Source organism: Drosophila melanogaster, chromosome 2R, assembly GCF_000001215.4.
Source record: "Drosophila melanogaster chromosome 2R".
NCBI lineage: Eukaryota > Metazoa > Arthropoda > Insecta > Diptera > Drosophilidae > Drosophila > Drosophila melanogaster.
This window is the reverse complement of record NT_033778.4, coordinates 8,306,599-8,312,598: the sequence shown is the minus strand read 5'-3', so window position 1 is coordinate 8,312,598 and position 6,000 is coordinate 8,306,599. Positions and strand designations below refer to the sequence as shown.

The following is a 6,000-nucleotide window of genomic DNA, read 5'->3' as shown; positions in this document are numbered from 1 at the left end:
TATAGGAACGTATCCAAAAAAAAGAGCACGGAGCTCACATCGTTTTTATAGGCATATGGCGGATTTTTATACCATTGAAGAGGGTGTATGGATTTCAGTAAGTAGTTTGCGCCAACTTAAAGTATATTTATTCTTGATCAATATAATCAGCCGAGTCCATATAGGCATGTGAATTTGTCAGTCCGTCCGTTTTTACGTCCGTCTTCTAGTTTTAAAGCTACATATATGCATGAAATATGAGATATATTATCTTCTTTCTATTGCAGATAGTATATAAGTCGAATAGGACCTTTTATTATATAGCAATTATGCAAGATAAAATTTCTGCTTTAATTATCTGACGACTACATCAAATGTTTTCCCAGTAACAATCAGTGTTCATATTTGGTACATTCCAGCTTATTTTCCAGATATACAACTCCTGAAAGGATATATAAACTTCGGCTTGCAAAAATAGCTTTCTTTTTTGTTATATGTGAATTGTTCTATAATTTACAAAAAAAATATATTTATCTTACATGGTTACATTTAAAATATGTTTTTATTGCCCTAACTTGGAGTAAGCAGAAAAATTCTGTCCTGTTCCTTGGAAGTTATTTATTTATGTAGGCATTAAAAAATATATTCTTCATACACGCAATATAAACAAGTTTTATTTTGTCTTAAGCACATGTTGTTCCATATAAGCAGGCAGATATTTTTGACAGATATATTTTTACATTAAATGCTATTAAAATAAAGAGCAAGTTAGAATAAGTTCGTTTTCCTTTAAAAAGTACTCCAGAGTTGTGTATGTACTTGTGTTTATGTGTTATGTTAAGAACACACACTCCATACACACGTGCTCTCCCCTCCGATTGCCCTCCAGTTTTTGTGCAATTTAGCCAGGAAACTGAAAAAGCAAAACTTTAATCAACATTTTCATTTGGTTTATTGCATAAAACATTTCTCTTAATTTGAAGTCACCCACACTGAAGCGAAACCACTAAGTCCTGGCACAAGACATTGCGTTCGTCCCAACATCAATTCGCTTTCAATGCAGCAAATTTTCAAATTTCCAAATTTTCAATTCATTTGCAGCGCACATCCACACATTGGATTTCAAGGATGGCCAGGATGTGGGTGTGCAGCCGGCTCATAAATTTAGCATTATGTGCTTTAGATGCCTATCGCATATTCATATACAAATCATCTATATATCACTCGTACATGCTGGACACAACGCCTTCTGGGGTGTGTGTGTACGAGTATATGTATATCTGGGGATCTCCAGGCTTGTTTGCACTTTGGCAGCCGCTCACACAAGGACTAACGAAATTAAGAAAAATTAGTTGCATGTGCATGCTATGTACTGCAGTGTGTGGGTGTGTGCGAGTCTCAGAAATCATAAGCCACACTCACACAGGACGAAAACAACAACAGCAGCAAGGACACCTGGCCTGGGGCATTGGAGTAGACTTCAGCATGATTTTCAACATTCTACGCAAGATTTTCGTAGCCCGAAGAATTTTTGGCAGGCGATGGGATTATGTCACATGCCTGGGCAGCAATTCGGATAGACAGAGACGACGATACCAGAGGTGCGAGCGTGACAAAGCTACAGCTTGCCGCATAGCCCAAATGGCTAAGACCATTTTCCCAGGCCAAAATTCGCATTACACCTATTCGTGCCATTTTAATTTCGTTGCCCTCTGCTGGTTTTCGCATGCAAATAAGTCGAAATGAGAGGCTCCGCCCGTATGTGTGTGTGTGTGTGTGTGTGTGCTTGTGTGAGTGAGTGTGTGTGTTGTTGTGTGCACCTAATTGAGCTTAGACTGCCGGAATTCCACTTACACTTGTCTCATATTTCCAGCCATGCAAAGTGCAGCAAAACTATTGTTGCAGTCACAAACTGCATGTGGAAATAGACGACGAGGGACGAGAACTTATTTACGCCGCTTAATTAGTAGGAAGCGGTACACTCAGCCGATTTTATACCAAAGACGACTCAGCAATATATATGAACCTTGTAGAGGCATCACCTAATACACTTTTAATTAATATAATGGTAAAAAGTTTTTTTCATTAGATTATTCCTTAAAATTTGGTATAAAATATTACAAGCTGATATTATAAAATTTTTTATTTTTTAAATAAATCAGGAAAAGGACCAAAAGAAAAGTCGATCTGTCTGTCTGTACGCCTTTTCACTCGCTTAGCCCCTTGAATACCTTAATCTTAATTCTTCTTTCTGTGCCAGTACAGGGTGTGTGATAGTCGAGATATTTGCGACTATAGTGCTTTATCTTGTTTTATGACTAGTATACTTTTCATTTTAGTTCATTCTATTTGTTCTTTAATGAATATATATTTTCATATCAAATAGTAACTTAATTTGTATTCCCATTATTTTCTTAACGTGTATGAACAGCAGCAACGAAACAAACTGACAGCTACAAATACAACGGGGGCGATGAGTGTGTTGTTGTGTGCGCACTTCCGCCGACAATTGTGTCCTCGTTGAGTTTGTCGTCCTGCAGAACCTTCCTTTCCGCCCGCTCCACCCGCTTCACCCCACTAAACCCATCATCCTTTGGCTGGGGCTAATGATGTCAAATTACTTGCGGGCATTTTTATGTCATAATTAAACTGACAACGAGAGGCAATTTTTTTATTTGAGTGAGCGGCACTTGGCGACTTGCAACTGGAACTGAACTGAACAGAAACTGGGGCCCAGAAAAGTGCGCTGCGCTTGTGTTTTTTTATTTTTTTTTTTATTTAGATGCACAATTGCTGCAATTGCAGTTCCTCATCCACGCTCCGCTCCTTGTTAACATACTTAAATGCACACAGTGGGCCAAAAGGAAGAGGAAGCCGGGCATAAAAATAAACATACACTCACTGGCACACGTTTGAGGACCTGCAAGTATGCCATGAAGTTTTGTTATTGCCACTAATTACAAGCAGCCGCTGCTGCTATTGTTGTTGTATTTCTGGGGTTATCATCCACTAGTCGTCCACTTTGTTTGCCGTGGCTAATTTGTTTGCGACCCAAACGCCGGCAAAGAGCGACCGAAGGAGCGGGAGGTCCTTGGGGTACTGGAGTAAGCCAAATATTTTCGGAGCTTTAGAAGGCCCGGCACGGGAAGTACTTTACGGCTTTAAGGCGTGCAAAAAAAAATGGAAAACTAAGCCATATGGTGATACAGATATCCCCTATGCGATTTGTGCATGTGAAATGTTCGATATTGCCTTACTACTCGTTCCATTTTGCTTCCATTCTAAGTCTTAGCTTTGATGGAAGGATATGATAAATTATCTTGTAAATAATGTATTGTAGTACTTCGGAGTTAAAACGAAATCTTAAAATTCGAAACGCAACCGCAATGGATTTCTGTGGTGAGCGACTCGCATGCTGTCCGGAAGGGGGTTGGCGCTCCACCCATGTGTTTCCCTGACCCCCCAAGTTGGCCTGCCGAAAGGGGACGACTAGCATCGACCTCCTTGCCGCTCGCATCCTTGATCCATTTGAGGACGCTCCGGCAGTCACCGGATATGCGTGGCCATTAAAGTCCGATCCGATCCCCCGCCGGACCCCGGATCCACGTGTCCAGAGACGTGGAGTGGACAGGCGAGCCGTGCTGTTCAAACATTGTAATTCGCGCCCTGGTCGCATCGACGGCTGGGTGGCCTGGTGATGGTGGCTGACAATGGTTAAAAATTGTTTCGATGTTACCTGTTTGGAGCCAGCAAAGCGGAGGACTGCGCATCCATTTTTTGCGCGCGGGTATATATATTTTATTGCGCTGGTAGTTGAAAGGAAATGAAAATTGTTTTATGCGGTTACGCCAAAGAGTATGCGATGCATTTCATTTTAACTCCTTTTTTGCTTTCGCCGCTGCCTGATGATGGGCAGCAACTCAGATCCTGCAACTGGGCCGCAAAAGTTTAAATAAATGTTTGATGGAATGCACAATTTGGCCGGCAAGCCCTCGGTAGCTCAGTTAAATGTTAATCACCTACCCGGTAACAAAACCGAAAAATCTGTGTGCTTTTTGCATTTTTTGCATTTTTCGGAGAAGTGCAGCTGCTGCTGCAGTGGGAACCACATCCGCTGGCCGATTCCTTCGAATCCTTCGTACAATTAAACTAATTTCCGCTGATGGCAAGACAACTTATTTTGCATCGACAATAAGTTGTCCCCAACTGTCCTCTGCCTGCACATGTCAATCGCTGGGGGCCATCGATTTCATTTCGCGACGAGTTCGCCAGCTGCCGCTTCTTCTCCATTTTCGTCCCCACGCGGCACCAAAACCGAAAACACCGCGACTTCTGCTCCTGCTCATCAGTTTCTTATTTACAAAAGAAATCATGCAATTTGCATTTGTCTCTTTGCAAGCTGCTGATGCTGATGTTTTGCACTGCTTTGCCCTGCCTGATTTTGTTTTATTTCATTTTCGACTCGTTTGGTTGAGACGTCAAGTACAGCGATTGGGTGGCAGTGGTTAAAAAGTAAGAAATCTGAGAGTAAATGATTTCTCTTTTTTTTTAAATTTTTTATTTAAATTTTCCATTGCTTTGTTAAGGAGTTTGGCAGTGGCAATGACTAATGCACTTAACTTAAGACCTGTAGCTTACTGCATGACTTACATAACAATTATTATGCCCTGATTTTGGACACTGAGGATGCCTTTATATCCATAAAAATAAGGAATCTAACAGAATAGACTTTTCCAATAGAATAGAATCAGAAGGATGGATTACCTCATTACAGACGAATACCCTATGGACACTGTGCCAACTTGGTCAACTGTCAGGCCATCAGCTGATTTGCATCGAAACGAAGCGAAAGCCACCAACAGTCAAATTGCCAAGCGCTGTGAGGATTAATTCATTACAAAAACCCGTTCAGCACAAGAAATAATAACAACAATCAGTGGATAGCAAAGGACAGGCCCTAAGCGATTCCGATTCGTATTCGCTCCTTATTTTTTTACTTTTTTTTTTTTTTTTTTTTTGTCCCTGTTTTGCTGTCTGTCCTCTTAATGCCACCGAAAACTCATTTGAATTTAGTTTTCATTTAATTTAATTTAATTCGCTAGTGCCCGAGCTCCACGTTGGCTGGTGTGTGTTTGGCCAGGCTCTCGGTTTTCCTTCATTACGTTTCGGATGGCTCTGGGTCTTGGCTGATTTTCATTAGTTTTTTCCATATAAGTTTCAAATCGATAACGAGCATTCGTCGAAATCATATACATATATGAGTGGATGCCACAGCCAGTAGCCGGACTTGAAGTCGGATTGGGTTGTCCGCGCTGGTGAGTCTGGCATGCGCATTGGCCAGCAGCATCATCATTGGCATCCACATCCTCATCGTCATCAGCTCCAGCATCAGTATCAGCAGCACGCTTAGCCCACGGGCTGCTTAGCCAGGTTCGAAAGCCACACCAGCTGGCCGGCCGTTCGGGCCACGTTAAGAAACCCGGCCAAGGCGGGCAGAGCGGCTTGTGAGTTATGTAAAGCGGCGCTGCTGTGACATAAATTGTTTGCTTTTGTCATGCTCCAACGGGCGGATGAGGACCACCAGCAGTTGGGCTTGATAAGAGGAGAAGTACCTAGTGGATGGCCGAACGAGGGGAAGGCATTGCCCCAGGACCAGAGTCAAGCTAAGCAATTAATAATCAATTTATCCCCGAGACCGAGAAGAGCAAAATTTCTTAATGCTTTTACAGAGCTTGTCTGTTGATATTTAGCACCCACGAAAATAATGTTTCATAAAGTTATCTGAGGCAAATAAGGAAAGGATTAAATGAAATGAAACAGGCGCATGTAACAGTTTTTATATTATGATATTATATTATTTTTTTAGAAATGCTTAAAAGAAACTGCTAAAGCGAGAGGTTATTTATTTAACTCTATAACAGAGGCAATGTAATTTTATTTCCTGACACATCCTCCTCTTCATTCATTTCATATCCAAGGCGCCTTAAGCATCAATCGACTTCGTCTTGTCTCCCCGTCAAT

The 6,000-nt window shown here is 41.5% G+C and overlaps 3 long non-coding RNA genes across 3 annotated transcripts; 1 reads left to right on the top strand and 2 right to left on the bottom strand.

The window, feature by feature from the left end:
* Positions 1-653: 653 nt before the first annotated feature.
* On the bottom strand, positions 654-954 carry lncRNA:CR44450 (long non-coding RNA:CR44450). The gene has a single exon (NR_124470.1). It is a non-coding gene; the product is annotated as a long non-coding RNA:CR44450 (long non-coding RNA).
* Positions 955-1,364: 410 nt separating this feature from the next.
* On the top strand, positions 1,365-2,078 carry lncRNA:TS18 (long noncoding RNA: testis-specific 18). The gene has a single exon (NR_124469.2). It is a non-coding gene; the product is annotated as a long noncoding RNA: testis-specific 18 (long non-coding RNA).
* Positions 2,079-2,353: 275 nt separating this feature from the next.
* On the bottom strand, positions 2,354-3,104 carry lncRNA:CR44448 (long non-coding RNA:CR44448). Its single transcript, NR_124468.1, has one exon. It is a non-coding gene; the product is annotated as a long non-coding RNA:CR44448 (long non-coding RNA).
* Between the last annotated feature and the right edge of the window lie 2,896 nt (positions 3,105-6,000).